Raw genomic sequence first — 19837 nt, 5'->3', positions numbered from 1 at the left:
CTCCTTGACCATACAAACTCCTTGGTTTAACTCCACAAGCTTGGAGGTTGCCAAGTGACACCTAACCAATCTAGGAGACACCATTCTCCAAAAGATAATAGATGTTGTTGTTAATGGCGAACTCCTTGCTCTTGTGCTTTAAAGGATAGTCTACTCAACACTCAAACACTCTCACATATCTGGGCAATGTGGTAGGAGAGGGATTGGAATGGAAAACAACTTGGGGAGGCTAGAAATCAAGGATCAGAGGTTGGAGTGGAATTGTCTTGATTTCAATACTAGTGTAGGTGGTTCTCTCTCAGAATTTCGATATGGGAAGTGGTAGGTTGGTAGCTTTGTCCTAGTTGCTCTCTGAGAGTTGGTGGGATGGGTGATGGTATATATATGCAGCACCAAAAATCTAACTGTTACACACCTTTACGCACTGCTCGGTGGGACCAGGTGAAAACACTCGGCGAGACCGACTAGTACAAAAGGTTTAAACTTTAGGCTTTTCGGTGAGACTGGATGGAATAGCTCTATGAGACTGATGGGTGATGCGCTAATCACTTTCCACACTTCGGTGAGACCGATTGAAACCACTCGAGAATTCTAAAATGAAATCAATTGGTTACAGAAGGTTGGCATGTGCTCTTCGGTGGGACTGAAGGGTCATCTCGGTGAGACCGAGTTGCTACGGTTTAGGTAGTGGCTATGTCAAGTGTATATCGGTGTGTCCCGATAGATGTGTTTCAATGGGACCAAGAATGACTTTAGGATTTTGGACACAGATGAATGCGAGAGTGTGGCTGAGGATTTTGAAGCAATATCTCTAAGCACTTGAGTAGTTAGACCATGATCAAAATCTCATCCCCTTTAATAGCACTGGCTTTCCTATGAACTCGACGTGATCTTGGATCACTTAACAAAAAATGTAGAGTCTTGAAGTTTTGCCAACACATGTCCGTTGTAGCTTAAGGGGTTCACGTCTTCATCCATATACTTGCCTAAGTTGAACTCTTCCTGAAATATACTCAAGAAAAACGTTAGTCCAACAATATGTATGTTGACATGAATTACCAAACCACCAAGAGAGCAAATGTGCTTTGAATAGGTGGTTGGATGAGATTGAAGATGGGGGTGTGGCAAGCCACACTTCCTATCTAGTCGAGCTAATTGCAAGAACCCACTGTATTGAGGGACAAATTTGTAGAAAGAACAGTTCTACGATTTTTTGGCAAAAACACACAATGCTTATGGTAATTTCTTGGCAAATGTGGTAGTATGCTTGAGGAGGGTTTTAGCCCAGGAGACCAACGAGTGTCGTCTTTGAGATGTGGCCATTTTTTATGCACCCCTCAATTTGTCTGTAATTGTGCTTTGTGGGGGAGGGAACAAGTGATGGTGGTAGGTGGTGCGGGCCCAGGGTGCATGTTGTGCGTGTTGGGAAACGTTGCATGGAAAACAAAACAAAATCTACGCACACGCAAGATCTATCCAAGAGATGCATATCAACGAGGGGGAGAGTGTGTCTACGTACCCTCATAGACCGTAAGCAGAAGTGTTTAGTAACGCGGTTGATGTAGTCAAACTTCTTCGCGATCTAACCGATCAAGTACCGAACGTACGTCACCTCCGCGTTCAACCCACGTTCAGCTCGGTGACGTCCTCGCCTTCTTGATCCAACAAAACGGGTGAGGTAATAGACGAATTCTGGTAGCACGACGGCGTGGTGATGGTGATGGTGATGCTATCTCCGCAGGGCTTCGCCTAAGCACTACGAAAATATGACCGAGGGACGAAACTGTGGAGAGGGGCGCCGCACACGGCTAAGAGATTGTCGTGGTTATGTGTGGCGCCCCCTCCCACATATATATAGGTGGGGGATAGGTGGGGGTAGAGGGAAGGCAGCCAGGAGGCACCCCAAGTGGGGCCAAATCCCACTTGGGCTCCGGCCACAAGCCGCCCCCTTGCATGTATAAGTGTGGGAGGAAGGCAGGGGAAATGGCGCCCCCCTTTACTTTCTCTCATGAGGAGGGAAAGGCAGGAGGGGCCAATCCTCCCCCTTCCCTTCCCCTAGGGCCGGCGGCCAGGGAGAGGGGCGCGCCAGCCCCCTTGTGGGATAGTGTGTCTCTCCCCTTGGCCCATTAGGCCCATATACATCCCGGGGGTGTCCGGAAACCCTTCCGGCCATCCGATGACTACCCGGTGCTCTCTAAAACTCTTCTGGTGTCCAAATAGTATCGTCCTATATATCAATCTTTACCTCCGGACCATTCCGAAGCTCCTCTCATGTCCGTGATCACATCCGGGACTCCGAACAACATTCGATCACCAAATCATATAACTCCTATAACACTATATCGTCAGCGAACGTTAAACGTGCGGACCCTATGGGTTCGAGAACTATGTGGACATGATCGACACCTCTCCGGTCAATAACCAATAGTGGAACCTGGATGCCCATATTGGTTCCTACATATTTTATGAAGATCTTTATCGGTCGAACCGTTATGACAACATACGCAATTCCCTTTGTTTGTCGGTATGTTACTTGCCCTAGATTCCATTGTCGGTATCTTCATACCTAGTTCAATCTCGTTACCGACAAGTCTCTTTACTCGTTCCGTTATACATCATATTGTAACTAACGCCTTAGTCATTTTGCTTGCAAGCTTATTATGATGTGTATTACCGAGAGGGCCCGGAGATACCTCTCCGATACTCAGAGTGGCAAATCCCAATCTCGATCCATGCCAACTCAACAAACACCTTCGGAGATACCTGTAGAGCATCTTTATGATCACCTAGTTACATTGTGACATTTGATAGCACACAAGGTATTCCTCCAGTATCCAAGAGTTGCATGATCTCATGATCAAAAGAACATGTATTTGACATTCAAGAAACAAGTAGCAATAAACAGAACGATCATATGCTAAGCTAACGACTAAGTCTTGTCTATCACATCATGCTCCTAATGATATGATCCCGTTATCAAATGACAACACATGTCTATGGCTAGGAAACCTTAACCATGTTTGATCAACGAGCTAGTCTAGTAGAGGCTTACTAGGGACACAGTATTTGTTTATGTATTCACACATGTATTTAAGTTTTGGATCAATACAATTCTAGCATGAATAATAAACCTTTATCATGAATAAGAAAATATAAAATAACAATTTTATTATTGCCTCTAGGGTATATTTCCTTCAGTGCGTGAGCCAAGATTCTCTGCCAATCGAGTTAATTGCAAAAACCGACCACATTGAGGGATGGATTTGTAGAAAGAACGGTTCTATGATTTTTTGGCAAAATATGTTGTGAACGTAGCAAAAATTCAAAATTTTCTATGCATCACCAAGATCAATCTATGGAGATTCTAGCAACAAGAGAGAGAGGGAGTGCATCTTCATACCCTTGAAGATCGCTAAGCGGAAGCGTTTACAAGAACGCGATTGATGGAGTCGTACTCGCGACGATTCAAATCGCGGAAGATCCGATCTAGCGCCGAACGGACGGCGCCTCCGCGTTCAACACATGTACAGCCCGGGGACGTCTCCTCCTTCTTGATCCAGCAAGAGGAGAGGAGAAGTTGAGGGAGAACTCTGACAGCATGACGTCATGGTGGTGGTGGAGCTCGTGGTATTCCTGCAGGGCTTCGCCAAGCACTACGGAGTAGGAGGAATAGTTGGAGGAGGGAGGGGCTGCACCAAAAGCAAGGGGTGCTGCAGACCTCCCACCCCTCTCTATTTATAGGGTGAAGGGGAGAGGGGGCCGGCCCCTCTAGATCCCATCTAGAGGGGGGGGGGGCGACCAGGAGGGGGAGACTTGCCCCCCAAGCAAGGTGGAGGCGCCCCCTCCCCTAGGGTTTTCAACCCTAGGCGCCTTGGGCCCTTGGGGAGGGATGCACCAGCCCACTAGGGGCTGGTTCCCTTCCATATTCAGCCCATTAACCCCCCCGGGGCAGGTGGCCCCACCCGGTGGACCTTCGGACACCTTTCAGTGGTCCCGGTACAATACCGATAACCCCCGAAACTATTCCGGTGACTGAAACTGGACTTCCCGTATATAAATCTTCACCTCCGGACCATTCCGGAACTCCTTGTAATGTCCGGGATCTCATCCGGGACTCCGAACAACATTCGGTAACCACATACTAATTCCCATAACAACTCTAGCATCACCGAACCTTAAGTGTGTAGACCCTACGGGTTCGGGAATCATGCAGACATGACCGAGACATCTCTCCGGCCAATAACCAACAATGGGATCTGGATACCCATGTTGGCTCCCATATGTTCCACGATGATCTCATCGGATGAACCACGATGTCGGGGATTCAAGCAATCCCGTATGCAATTCCCTTTGTCAATCGGTACGTTACTTGCCCGAGATTCGATCGCCGGTATCCCAATACCTCGTTCAATCTCGTTACTGGCAAGTCACTTTACTCGTTCCGTAATGCATGATCCCGTGACTAACTACTTAGTCACATTGAGCTCATTATGATGATGCAATACCGAGTGGGCCTAGAGATACCTCTCCGTCATACGGAGTGACAAATCTCAGTCTCGATTCGTGCCAACCCAACAGACACTTTTGGAGATACATGTAGTGCAGCTTTATAGCCACCCAGTTACGTTGTGACGTTTGGTACACCCAAAGCATTCCTACGATATCCGGGAGTTGCACAATCTCATGGTCTAAGGAAATGATACTTGACATCAGAAAAGCTCTTAGCAAACGAACTATACGATCTTGTGCTATGCTTAGGATTGGGTCTTGTCCATGACATCATTCTCCTAATGATGTGATCCCGCTATCAATGAAATCTAATGTCCATGGTCAGGAAACCATGACCATCTATTGATCAACGAGCTAGTCAACTAGAGGCTCACTAGGGACATGTTGTGGTCTATGTATTCACACATGTATTACGGTTTCTAGTTAATACAATTATAGCATGAATAATAGACAATTATCATGAACAAGGAAATATAATAATAACCATTTTATTATTTCCTCTAGGGCATATTTCCAACAGTCTCCCGCTTGCACTAGAGTCAATAATCTAGTTCACATCACTATGTGATTGTAATGAATCCAACACCCATTGGGTTTAATCATATCTTGCTTGTGAGAGAGGTTATTAGTCAACATGTCTGAATCTTTCAGATCCGTGTGTGCTTTACAAATCCCTATGTCATCTCCTATATGCAGCTACCACGTGCCATTTGGAACTATTCCAAATAACAGCTCTACTATACGAATGCGGTTTACTACTCAAAGTCATCCGGATTAGTGTCAAAGTTTGCATCGGTGTAACCCTTTACGACGAACTCTTTTACCACCTCCATTATCGAGAAAATACCTTAGTCCACTAGTTACTAAGGATAACCTTGACCATTGTCCTGTGATCCATTCCTGGATCACACTTATACCCCTTGACTGACTCATGGCAAGGCACACTTTAGGTGCGGTACACAACATAGCATACTGTGGAGCCTACGTCTAAAGCATAGGGGACGACCTTCGTCCTTTCTCTCTCTTCTGCCGTGGTCAGGTCTTGAGTCTTACTCAATACTCACACCTTATAACATAGCCAAGAACTCCTTCTTTGCCGATGTATTTTAAACTCCTTCAAAATCTTGTCACGGCGCGTACTCATTTGAAAGTACTATCAAACGATTTTGATCTATCCTTATATATCTTGATGCTCAATGTTCAAGTAGCTTAATCCAGGTTTTCCATTGAAAAACACTTTTCAAATAACCCTATATGCTTTCCAGAAATTCTACATCATTTTTGATCAATAATATGTCAACAGCATATACTCATTAGAAATGCTATAGTGCTCCCACTCACTTCTTTGGAAATACAAGTTTCTCATAAACTTTGTATAAACCCAAAATCTTTGATCATCTCATCAAAGCATATATTCCAACTCCGAGATGCTTACTCCAGTCCTTAGAAGGATTGCTGGAGCTTTGCATACTTGTTAGCATCTTTTAGGATTGACAAAACCTTCTGGTTGTATCACATACAACCTTTCCTCAAGAAAATCATGGAGGAAACAATGTTTTGACATCCTATCTGCAATATTTCATAAATAATGCAGTAACTGCTAATATAATTTCAATAGACTCTTAGCGTCGCTATGAGTGAGAAAGTCTCATCGTAGTCAACTCCTTGAACTTGTTGGAAAACATCTTAGCAACAAGTCGAGCTTTCTTAATGGTGACACTTATCATCATTATCCGTCTTCCCTTTTAAAATCTATCTATACCCAACAGCCTTACGACCATCAAGTAGTTCTTCCAAAGTCTACACTTTGTTTTATACATGGATCCTCTCTCGGATTTTATGGCCTCGAGCCATTTGTCGGAATCCGGGCCCACCATATTGCTTCTCCACAGCTCGTAGGTTCATTGTTATCTAGCAACATGACCTCCAAGACAGGATTACCATACCACTCCGAAGCAGTACGCAACCTTGTCAACCTACGAGGTTTGATAGTGACTTGATCTGAAGTTTCATGATCACTATCATCAGCTTCCACTTCAACTGGTGTAGGCGCCACAGGAACAACTTCCTGTGCCCTGCTACAGATTGGTTGAAGTGATGGTTCAATAACCTCATCAAATCTCCACCATCCTCCCACTCAATTCTTTCAAGAGAAACTTTTCCTCGATAAAGGACCCATTTCTAGAAACAATCACTTTTGCTTTCGGATCTGAAATAGAAGGTATACCCAACTGTTTTGGGTGTGCTATGAAGATGCATTTATCCGCTTTGGGTTTGAGCTTATCAGGCTAAAACTTTTCCACATAAGCTTCACAGCCCCAAACTTTTAAGAAATGACAGCTTAGGTTTCTCTAAACCATAGTTCATACGCTGTCATCTCAATGGAATTATGTGGTGCCCTATTTGAAGTGAATGCGGTTGTCTCTAATGCCTAACCCATAAACGATAGTGGTAATTCGATAAGAGACATCATGGTATGCACCATATCCAATAGGGTGTAGCTATGATGTTCGGACACACCATCACACTATGGTGTTGCAGGCGGTATTAGTTGTGAAACAATTTCCACAATGTCTTAATTGTGTGCCAAACTCGTAACTCAGATATTTATCTCTATGATCATATCATAGACATTTTATTCTCTTGTCACGACGATCTTCAACTTCACTCTGAAATTACTTGAACCTTTCAATAATTCAGACTTGTGTTTCATCAAGTAAATATACTTAGAATCTACTCAACTCATCTGTGAAGCAAGAGCATAACAATATTCATTGCGTGCCTCAGCACTCATTGGATTGCACACATCAAATGTATTACTTCCAACAAGTTGCTCTCTTGTTCCATCTCACTGAAAACGAGGCCTTTCAGTCATCTTGCCCATGTGGTATGATTTGCATGTCTCAAGTGGTTCAAAATCAGGTGAGTCCAAACGATCCATCTGCATGGAATTTCTTCATGCGTATATACCAATAGACGTGGTTCGCATGTCTCAATCTTTTCAAAAATGAGTGAGTCCAAAGATCCATCAACATGGAGCTTCTTCATGCGTTTTATATCAATATGACTCAAATGGCAGTGCCACAAGTATGTGGTACTATCATTACTATCTTATATCTTTTGGCATGAACATGTGTATCACTATGATTGAGATTCAATAAACCATTCATTTTAGGTGCAAGACCATTGAAGGTATTATTCAAATAAATAGAGTAACCATTATTCTCCTTAAATGAATAAGCATATTGCGATAAACATAATCCAATCATGTCTATGCTCAATGCAAACACCAAATAACAATTATTTAGGTTTAACACCAATCTCGATGGTAGAGGGAGCATGCGATGCTTGATCACATCAACCTTGTAAACACTTCCAACACATATCGTCATCTCACCTTTAGCTAGTCTCCGTTTATTCCGCAACTTTTATTTAGAATTACTAACACTTAGCAACCGAACCGGTATCTAATACCCTAGTGCTACTAGGAGTACTATTAAAGTACACATTAATATAATGTATATCCAATATACTTCTGTCGACCTTGCCAGCCTTCTCATCTACCAAGTATCTAGGGTAGTTCTACTTCAGTGACCGTTCCCCTCATTACAGAAGCACTTAGTCTCGGGTTTGGGTTCAACCTTGGGTTTCTTCACTAGAGCAGCAACTGATTTTCCGTTTCATGAAGTATCCCTTCTTTCCCTTGCCCTTCTTGAAACTAGTGGTTTTACTAACCATCAACCATTGATGCTCCTATTTGATTTCTACTTTCGCGGTGTCGCGAATAGCTCAAGGATCATCATATCTATCCCTGATATATTATAGTTCATCATGAAGCTCTAGTAGCTTGGTGGCAGTGACTTTGGAGAACCATCACTATCTCATCTGGAAGATTAACTCCCACTCGATTCAAGCGATTGTAGTACTCAGACAATCTGAGCACATGCTCAACGATTGAGCTTTTCTCCTTAGTTTGCAGGCTTAAGAAACTTGTCAGAGGTCTCATACCTCTTGACGTGGGCACGAGCCTGAAATCCAAATTTCAGCTCTTGGAACATCTCATATGTTCTGCGACGTTTTAAAAATATCTTCGGTGCCTCAATTCTAAATCGTTTAACATTACGCACTGAGCTATCACGTAGTCATAAAAAACGTGTATGTCAGATGTTCGCAACATCCACAAACGATGCTTGAGGTTCAACACACTGAGCGGTGCATTAAGGACATGATCCTTCTGTGCGGCAATGAGGACAATCCTCAGTTTACGGACCCAGTCCGCATAATTGCTACTGTCAACTTTCAACTAAATTTTCTCCAGGAACATATCTTAAACAGTAGAACTAAAGCGTAAGCTACGACATAATTTGCAAAGATCTTTTGACTATGTTCATGATAATTAAGTTCATCTGATTATTTAATGTACTCCCACTTAGATGGACATCCCTCTAGTCATCTAAGTGATACATGATCCGAGTCAACTAGGCCGTGTCCGATCATCACGTGAGACGGACTAGTCATCATCAGTGAACATCTTCATGTTGATCATATCTGCTATACGACTCATGTTTGACCTTTCGGTCTCTTGTGTTCCGAGGCCATGTTTGTACATGCTAGGCTCGTCAAGTCAACCTAAGTGTTTTGCTTGTGTAAATCTGGCTTACACCCGTTGTATTTGAACGTTAGAATCTATCACACCCGATCATCACATGGTGCTTCAAAACAACGAACCTTTGCAACAGTGCACAGTTAGGGGGAACACTTTCTTAAAATTTTAGCGAGGGGTCATCTTATTTATGCTACCGTCATTCTAAGCAAATAAGATGTAAAAACATGATAAACATCACATGCAATCAAATAGTGACATGATATGGCCAATATCATTTTGCTCCTTTTGATCTCCATCTTCGGGGCGCCATGATCATCATTGTCACCGGCATGACACCATGATCTCCATGAAGTTGTCTCGCCAACTATTACTTCTACTACTATGGCTAACGGTTTAGCAATAAAGTAAAGTAATTACATGGCATTATTCAATGACACGCAGGTCATACAATGAATTAAGACAACTCCTATGGCTCCTGCTGGTTGTCATACTCATCGACATGCAAGTCGTGATTCCTATTACAAGAACATGATCAATCTCATACATCACATATATATCATTCATCACATCCTTTTGGCCATATCACATCACATGACATATGCTGCAAAAACAAGTTAGACGTCCTCTAATTGTTGTTGCAAGTTTTTTACGTGGCTGCTATAGGTTTCTAGCAAGAACGTTTCTTACCTACGCCAAAACCACAACGTGATATGCCAATTGCTATTTACCCTTCATAAGGACCCTTTTCATCGAATCCAATCCGACTAAAGTGGGAGAGACAGACACCCGCTAGCCACCTTATGCAACTAGTGCATGTCAGTCGGTGGAACCTGTCTCACGTAAGCATACATGTAAGGTCGGTCCGGGCCGCTTCATCCCACGATGCCGCCGAATCAAGATAAGACTAGTAGTGGCAAGTAAATTGACAAAATCGACGCCCACAACAACTTGTGTTCTACTCGTGCATAGAAACTACGCATAGACCTAGCTCATGATGCCACTGTTGTGAACGTAGCAAAAATTTCAAATTTTCTACGCATCACCAAGATCAATCTATGGAGATTCTAGCAACAAGAGAGAGAGGGAGTGCATCTTCATGCCTTTGAAGATCGCTAAGCGGAAGCATTTACAAGAATGCGGTTGATGGAGTCGTACTCGCGACGATTCAAATCGCGGAAGATCCGATCTAGCGCCGAACGGACGGCGCCTCTGCGCTCAACACACGTACAGCCCGGGGACGTCTCCTCCTTCTTGATCCAACAAGGGGAGATGATAAGTTGAGGGAGAACTCCAACATCACGACGACATGGTGGTGATGGAGCTCGTGGTATTCCTGCAGGGCTTCGCCAAGCACTACTGAGTAGGAGGAAGAGTTGGAGGAGGGAGGGTGAAGGAAATATGCCCTAGAGGCAATAATAAAGTTATTATTTATTTCCTCATATCATGATAAATGTTTATTATTCATGCTAGAATTGTATTAACCGGAAACATGATACATGTGTGAATACATAGACAAACATATAGTCACTAGTATGCCTCTACTAGACTAGCTCGTTAATCAAAGATGGTTATGTTTCCTAACCATAGACATGTGTTGTCATTTGATTAATGGGATCACATCATTAGGAGAATGATGTGATTGACATGACCCATTCCGTTAGCCTAGCACTTGATCGTTTAGTATATTGCTATTGCTTTCTTCATGACTTATACATGTTCCTGTAACTATGAGAATTATGCAACTCCCGTTTACCGGAGGAACACTTTGGGTACTACCAAACGTCACAACGTAACTGGGTGATTATAAAGGAGTACTACAGGTGTCTCCGAAGGTACATGTTGAGTTGGCGTATTTCGAGATTAGGTTTTGTCACTCCGATTGTCGGAGAGGTATCTCTGGGCCCTCTCGGTAATGCACATCACTATAAGCCTTGCAAGCAATGTGACCAAATGAGTTGGTTACGGGATGATGCATTACAGAACGAGTAAAGAGACTTGCCGGTAACGAGATTGAACTAGGTATTGGATACCGACGATCAAATCTCGGGCAAGTAACATACCGTTGACAAAGGGAACAACGTATGTTGTTATGCGGTTTGACCGATAAAGATCTTCGTAGAATATGTAGGAACCAATATGAGCATCCAGGTTCCGCTATTGGTTATTGACCGAGAATAGTTCTAGGTCATGTCTACATAGTTCTCGAACCCGTAGGGTCCGCACGCTTAACGTTACGATGACAGTTTTATTATGAGTTTATAAGTTTTGATGTACCGAAGTTTGTTCGGAGTCCCGGATGTGATCACGGACGTAACGAGGAGTCTTGAAATGGTCGAGACATAAAGATTGATATATTGGAAGCCTATATTTGGACATCGGAATCGTTCCGGGTGAAATCGGCATTTTACCGGAGCACCGGGAGGTTACCGGAACCCCCCCGGGGGCTATTGGGCCTACATGGGCCTCGAGGGAGAAGAGGGAAGGAGGCAGGAGGGGGCCGCGCGCCCCTCCCCTTCCTAGTCCGAATAGGACAAGGGAAGGGGGGCGGCGCCCTCCCTTTCCTTCCCCTCTTCCTCCTCTTTCCCCCCTTCTCCTATTCCAACTAGGAAAGAAGGGAGTCCTACTCCCGGTGGGAGTAGGACTCCCCCCTTGGCGCGCCCTCCTTGGCCGGCCGCCTCCTCCCCCCTGGCTCCTTTATATACGGGGGCAGGAGGGCACCCATAGACACACAAGTTGATCTACGGATCGTTCCTTTGCCGTGTGCGGTGCCCCCCTCCACCATATTCCACCTTGGTCATATCATCGCGAAGCTTAGGCGAAGCCCTGCGCTGGTAGAACATCATCATAGTCACCACGCCGTCGTGCTGACGGAACTCATCCCTGACACTTTGCTAGATCGGAGTCCGGGGATCGTCATCGAGCTGAACGTGTGCTGAACTCGGAGGTGCCGTACGTTCGGTGCTTGGATCGGTCAGATCGTGAAGACGTATGACTACATCAACCGCGTTGTGCTAACGCTTCCGCTTATGGTCTACGAGGGTACGTGGACAACACTCTCCCCTCTCGTTGCTATGCCATCACCATGATCTTGCGTGTGCATAGGAATTTTTTTGAAATTACTACGTCCCCCAATAGTGGTATCAGAGCCTAGGTTTTATGCGTTGATGTTATATGCACGAGTAGAACACAAGTGAGTTGTGGGCGATACAAGTCATACTGCTTACCAGCATGTCATACTTTGGTTCAGCGGTATTGTGAGATGAAGCGGCCCGTACCGACATTACATGTACGCTTACGCGAGAATGGTTTCACCGTTGCGAGCACTCATGCTTAAAGGTGGCTGGCGGGTGTCTGTCTCTCTCACTTTAGCTGAATCGAGTGTGGCTACGCCCGGTCCTTGCGAAGGTTAAAACAACACCAACTTGACGAACTATCGTTGTGGTTTTTATGCGTAGGTAAGAACGGTTCTTACTAAAGCCCGTAGCAGCCACGTAAAATTTGCAACAACAAAGTAGAGGACGTCTAACTTGTTTTTGCAGGGCATGTTGTGATGTGATATGGTCAAGACGTGATGCTTTATTTTATTGTATGAGATGATCATGTTTTGTAACCGAAGTTATCGACAACTGGCAGGAGCCATATGGTTGTCGCTTTATTGTATGAAATGCAAACGCCCTGTAATTGCTTTACTTTATCTCTAAGCGGCAGCGATAGTCGTAGAAGAAATAGATGGCGTAACAACAACGATGCTACGATGAAGATCAAGGTGTCGCGCCGATGACGATGGTGATCACGACGGTGCTTCAAAGATGGAGATCACAAGCACAAGATGATGATGGCCATATCATATCACTTATATTGATTGCATGTGATGTTTATCCTTTATGCATCTTATCTTGCTTTGATTGACGGTAGCATTTTAAGATGATCTCTCACTAATAATCAAGAAGTGTTCTCCCTGAGTATGCACCATTGCGAAAGTTCTTCGTGCTGAGACACCACGTGATGATCGGGTGTGATAGGCTCTACGTTCAAATACAACGGGTGCAAAACAGTTGCACACGCGGAATACTCAGGTCATACTTGACGAGCCTAGCATATACAGATATGGCCTCGGAACACAGAGACCGAAAGGTCGAGCGTGAATCATATAGTAGATATGATCAACATAGTGATGTTCACCATTGAAACTACTCCATCTCACGTGATGATCGGACATGGTTTAGTTGATTTGGATCACGTGATCACTTAGATGACTAGAGAGATGTCTGTCTAAGTGGGAGTTCTTAAGTAATATGATTAATTGAACTTAAATTTATCATGAACTTAGTACCTGATAGTATTTTGCTTGTCTATGTTTGTTTGTAGATAGATGGCTCGTGCTGTTGTTCCGTTGAATTTTAATGCGTTCCTTGAGAAAGCAAAGTTGAAAGATGATGGTAGCAATTACACGGACTGGGTCCGTAACCTGAGGATTATCCTCATTGCTGCACAGAAAAGTTACGTCCTGGAAGCACCGCTGGGTGCCAGGCCTGCTGCTGATGCAACTGACGACGTTAAGAACGTCTGGCAGAGCAAAGCTGATGACTACTCGATAGTTCAGTGTGCCATGCTTTACGGCTTAGAACCGGGTCTTCAACGACGTTTTGAACGTCATGGGGCATATGAGATGTTCCAGGAGTTGAAGTTAATATTTCAAGCAAATGCCCGGATTGAGAGATATGAAGTCTCCAATAAGTTCTACAGCTGCAAGATGGAGGAGAATAGTTCTGTCAGTGAACACATACTCAAAATGTCTGGGTATAATAATCACTTGATTCAACTGGGAGTTAATCTTCCTGATGATAGTGTCATTGACAGAATTCTTCAATCACTGCCACCAAGCTACAAGAGCTTCGTGATGAACTATAATATGCAAGGGATGAACAAGACTATTCCCGAGCTCTTCGCAATGCTAAAAGCCGCGGAGGTAGAAATCAAGAAGGAGCATCAAGTGTTGATGGTTAACAAGACCACCAGTTTCAAGAAAAAGGGCAAAGGGAAGAAGAAGGGGAACATCAAAAAGAACAGCAAGCAAGTTGCTGCTCAAGAGAAGAAACCCAAGTCTGGACCTAAGCCTGAAACTGAGTGCTTCTACTGCAAGCAGACTGGACACTGGAAGCGGAACTGCCCCAAGTATTTGGCGGATAAGAAGGATGGCAAAGTGAACAAAGGTATATGTGATATACATGTTATTGATGTGTACCTTACTAATGCTCGCAGTAGCACCTGGGTATTTGATAATGGTTCTGTTGCTAATATTTGCAACTCGAAACAGGGACTACAGATTAAGCGAAGATTGGCTAAGGACGAGGTGACGATGCGCGTGGGAAATGGTTCCAAAGTCGATGTGATCGCGGTCGGCACGCTACCTCTACATCTACCATCGGGATTAGTTTTAGACCTAAATAATTGTTATTTGGTGCCAGCGTTAAGCATGAACATTATATCTGGATCTTGTTTGATGCGAGACGGTTATTCATTTAAATCAGAGAATAATGGTTGTTCTATTTATATGAGTAATATCTTTTATGGTCATGCACCCTTGAAGAGTGGTCTATTTTTATTAAATCTCGATAGTAGTGATACACATATTCATAGTGTTGAAACCAAAAGATGCAGAGTTAATAATGATAGTGCAACTTATTTGTGGCACTGCCGTTTAGGTCATATCGGTGTAAAGCGCATGAAGAAACTCCATACTGATGGGATTTTGGAATCACTTGATTATGAATCACTTGGTACTTGCGAACCGTGCCTCATGGGCAAGATGACTAAAACGCCGTTCTCCGGAACTATGGAGCGAGCAACTGACTTGTTGGAAATCATACATACTGATGTTTGTGGTCCAATGAATGTTGAGGCTCGCGGCGGATATCGTTATTTTCTCACCTTCACAGATGATTTGAGCAGATATGGGTATATCTACTTGATGAAACACAAGTCTGAAACATTTGAAAAGTTCAAAGAATTTCAGAGTGAAGTAGAAAATCATCGTAACAGGAAAATAAAATTTCTACGATCTGATCGTGGAGGAGAATATTTGAGTTACGAGTTTGGTCTACACTTGAAACAACACGGAATAGTTTCGCAACTCACGCCACCTGGAACACCACAACGAAATGGTGTGTCCGAACGTCGTAATCGTACTTTACTAGATATGGTGCGATCTATGATGTCTCTTACTGATTTACCGCTATCGTTTTGGGGTTATGCTTTAGAGACGGCCGCATTCACGTTAAATAGGGCACCATCAAAATCCGTTAAGACGACGCCTTATGAACTATGGTTTGGCAAGAAACCAAAGTTGTCGTTTCTTAAAGTTTGGGGCTGCGATGCTTATGTGAAGAAACTTCAACCAGATAAGCTCGAACCCAAATCGGAGAAATGTGTCTTCATAGGATACCCAAAAGAGACTATTGGGTACACCTTCTATCACAGATCTGAGGGCAAGATTTTCGTTGCTAAAATCGGATCCTTTCTAGAGAAGGAGTTTCTCTCGAAAGAAGTGAGTGGGAGGAAAGTAGAACTTGATGAGATAACTGTATCTACTCCCTTATTGGAAAGTAGTTCATCACAAGAACCGGTTCCTGTGACAACTACTCCAATTAGTGAGGAAGCTAATGATATTGATCATGAAACTTCAGATCAAGTTTCTACTGAACCTCGTAGGTCTACCAGAATAAGATCCGCACCAGAGTGGTACGGTAATCCAATTCTGGAAGTCATGTTGCTTGACCATGATGAACCTACGAACTATGAGGAAGCGATGATGAGCCCAGATTCCGCAAAATGGCTAGAGGCCATGAAATCTGAGATGGGATCCATGTATGAAAACAAAGTATGGACTTTGGTTGACTTGCCCGATGATCGGCAAGCCATTGAGAATAAATGGATTTTTAAGAAGAAGACTGACGCTGATGGAAATATAACTGTCTATAAAGCTCGACTTGTTGCGAAAGGTTTTCGACAAGTTCAAGGGGTTGACTATGATGAGACTTTCTCACCCGTAGCGATGCTTAAGTCTGTCCGAATCATGTTAGCTATTGCTGCATTTCATAATTATGAAATTTGGCAAATGGATGTCAAAACTGCATTCTTGAATGGATTTCTGGAAGAAGAGTTGTATATGATGCAGCCAGAAGGTTTTGTAGATCCAAAAGGTGCTAACAAAGTGTGCAAGCTCCAGCGTTCTATTTATGGACTGGTGCAAGCATCTCGGAGTTGGAATAAACGCTTTGATAGTGTGATCAAAGCATATGGTTTTATACAGACTTTTGGAGAAGCCTGTATTTACAAGAAAGTGAGTGGGAGCTCTGTAGCATTTCTGATATTATATGTAGATGACATATTATTATTGGAAATGATATAGAATTTCTGGATAGCATAAAGGAATACTTGAATAAAAGTTTTTCAATGGAAGACCTCGGTGAAGCTGCTTATATATTGGGCATCAAGATCTATAGAGATAGATCAAGACGCTTAATAGGACTTTCACAAAGCACATACCTTGATAAAATTTTGAAAAAGTTCAAAATGGATCAGGCAAAGAAAGGGTTCTTGCCCGTACTACAAGGTGTGAAGTTGAGTCAAACTCAATGCCCGACCACATCAGAAGATAGAGAGAAAATGAAAGATGTTCCCTATGCTTCAGCCATAGGCTCTATCATGTATGCAATGCTGTGTACCAGACCTGACGTATGCTTAGCAATAAGCTTGACAGGAAGGTACCAAAGTAATCCAGGAGTGGATCACTGGACAGCGGTCAAGAACATCCTGAAATACCTAAAAAGGACTAAGGATATGTTTCTCGTATATGGAGGTGACAAAGAGCTAGTCGTAAATGGTTACGTCGATGCAAGCTTTGACACTGATCCGGACGATTCTAAATCGCAAACCGGATACGTGTTTTTATTAAACGGTGGAGCTGTAAGTTGGTGCAGTTCTAAACAAAGCGTCGTGGCGGGATCTACATGTGAAGCGGAGTACATAGCTGCTTCGGAAGCAGCAAATGAAGGAGTCTGGATGAAGGAGTTCATTTCCGATCTAGGTGTCATACCTAGTGCATCGGGACCAATGAAAATCTTCTGTGACAATACTGGTGCAATTGCCTTGGCAAAGGAATCCAGATTTCACAAGAGGACCAAGCACATCAAGAGACGCTTCAATTCCATTCGGGACCAAGTCCAAGTGGGATACATAGAGATTTGCAAGATACATACGGATCTGAATGTTGCAGACCCGTTGACTAAGCCACTCTCACGAGCAAAACATGATCAGCACCAAGACTCCATGGGTGTTAGAATCATTACTATGTAATCTAGATTATTGACTCTAGTGCAAGTGGGAGACTGAAGGAAATATGCCCTAGAGGCAATAATAAAGTTATTATTTATTTCCTCATATCATGATAAATGTTTATTATTCATGCTAGAATTGTATTAATCGGAAACATGATACATGTATGAATACATAGACAAACATATAGTCACTAGTATGCCTCTACTAGACTAGCTCGCTAATCAAAGATGGTTATGTTTCCTAACCATAGACATGTGTTGTCATTTGATTAATGGGATCACATCATTAGGAGAATGATGTGATTGACATGACCCATTCCGTTAGCCTAGCACTTGATCGTTTAGTATATTGCTATTGCTTTCTTCATGACTTATACATGTTCCTGTAACTATGAGAATTATGCAACTCCCGTTTACCGGAGGAACACTTTGGGTACTACCAAACGTCACAACATAACTGGGTGATTATAAAGGAGTACTACAGGTGTCTCCGAAGGTACATGTTGAGTTGGCGTATTTCGAGATTAGGTTTTGTCACTCCGATTGTCGGAGAGGTATCTCTGGGCCCTCTCGGTAATGCACATCACTATAAGCCTTGCAAGCAATGTGACCAAATGAGTTGGTTACGGGATGATGCATTACAGAACAAGTAAAGAGACTTGCCGGTAACGAGATTGAACTAGGTATTGGATACCGACGATCAAATCTCGGGCAAGTAACATACCCATGACAAAGGGAACAACGTATGTTGTTATGCGGTTTGACCGATAAAGATCTTCGTAGAATATGTAGGAACCAATATGAGCATCCAGGTTCCGCTATTGGTTATTGACCGAGAATAGTTCTAGGTCATGTCTACATAGTTCTCGAACCCGTAGGGTCCGCACGCTTAACGTTACGATGATAGTTTTATTATGAGTTTATAAGTTTTGATGTACCGAAGTTTGTTCAGAGTCTCAGATGTGATCACGGACGTAACGAGGAGTCTTGAAATGGTCGAGACATAAAGATTGATATATTGGAAGCCTATATTTGGACATCGGAATCGTTCCGGGTGAAATCGGCATTTTACCGGAGCACCGGGAGATTACCGGAACCCTCCCGGGGGCTATTGGGCCTACATGGGCCTCGATGGAGAAGAGGGAAGGAGGCAGGAGGGGGCCGCGCGCCCCTCCCCTTCCTAGTCCGAATAGGACAAGGGAAGGGGGCGGCGCCCCCCCTTTCCTTCCCCTCTTCCTCCTCTTTCCCCCCTTCTCCTATTCCAACTAGGAAAGAAGGGAGTCCTACTCCCGGTGGGAGTAGGACTCCCCCCTTGGCGCGCCCTCCTTGGCCGGCCGCCTCCTCCCCCTGGCTCCTTTATATACGGGGGCGGGGGGGGGGGGCACCCATAGACACACAAGTTGATCTATGGATCGTTCCTTAGCCGTGTGCGGTGCCCCCCTCCACCATATTCCACCTCGGTCATATCGTCGCGAAGCTTAGGCGAAGCCCTGCGCCGGTAGAACATCATCATCGTCACCACGCCGTCGTGCTGACAGAACTCATCCACGACACTTTGCTGGATCGGAGTCCGGGGATCATCATCGAGCTGAACGTGTGCTGAACTCGGAGGTGCCGTACGTTCGGTGCTTGGATCGGTCGGATCGTGAAGATGTACGACTACATCAACCGCGTTGTGCTAGTGCTTCCGCTTACGGTCTACGAGGGTACGTGGACAACACTCTCCCCTCTCGTTGCTATGCCATCACCATGATCTTGCGTGTGCGTAGGAATTTTTTTGAAATTACTACGTTCCCCAACAGAGGGGCTGCGCCAAAATCAAGGGGTGCTGCAGACCTCCCACCCCCTCTCTATTTATAGGGTGAAGGGGAGAGGGGCCGGCCCCTCTAGATCCCATCTAGAGGGGGGGGGGGGCGGCCAGGAGGGGGAGACTTGCCCCCCAAGCAAGGTGGAGGCGCCCCCTCCCCTAGGGTTTTCAACCCTAGGCGCCTTGGGCCCTTGGGGAGGGGCGCACCAGCCCACTAGGGGCTGGTTCCCTCCCATATTCAGCCCATTAAGGCCCCCGGGGAAGGTGGCCCCACCCGGTGGACCTCCGGACACCTTTTGGTGGTCCCGGTACAATACCGATAACCCCCGAAACTATTCCGGTGACTGAAACTGGACTTCCCATATATAAATCTTCATCCCCGGACCATTTAGGAACTCCTCGTAATGTCCGGGATCTCATCCGGGACTCCGAACAACATTCGGTAACCACATACTAATTCCCATAACAACTCTAGCATCACCGAACCTTAAGTGTGTAGACCCTACGGGTTCGGGAATCATGCAGACATGACCGAGACATCTCTCCGGCCAATAACCAACAGCGGGATCTGGATAC

The sequence above is a fragment of the Triticum aestivum genome, chromosome 1B, assembly GCF_018294505.1.
Source record: "Triticum aestivum cultivar Chinese Spring chromosome 1B, IWGSC CS RefSeq v2.1, whole genome shotgun sequence".
Lineage (NCBI taxonomy): Eukaryota > Viridiplantae > Streptophyta > Magnoliopsida > Poales > Poaceae > Triticum > Triticum aestivum.
The sequence above is the reverse complement of the archived record's forward strand: the minus strand, read 5'-3'. Positions refer to the sequence as shown.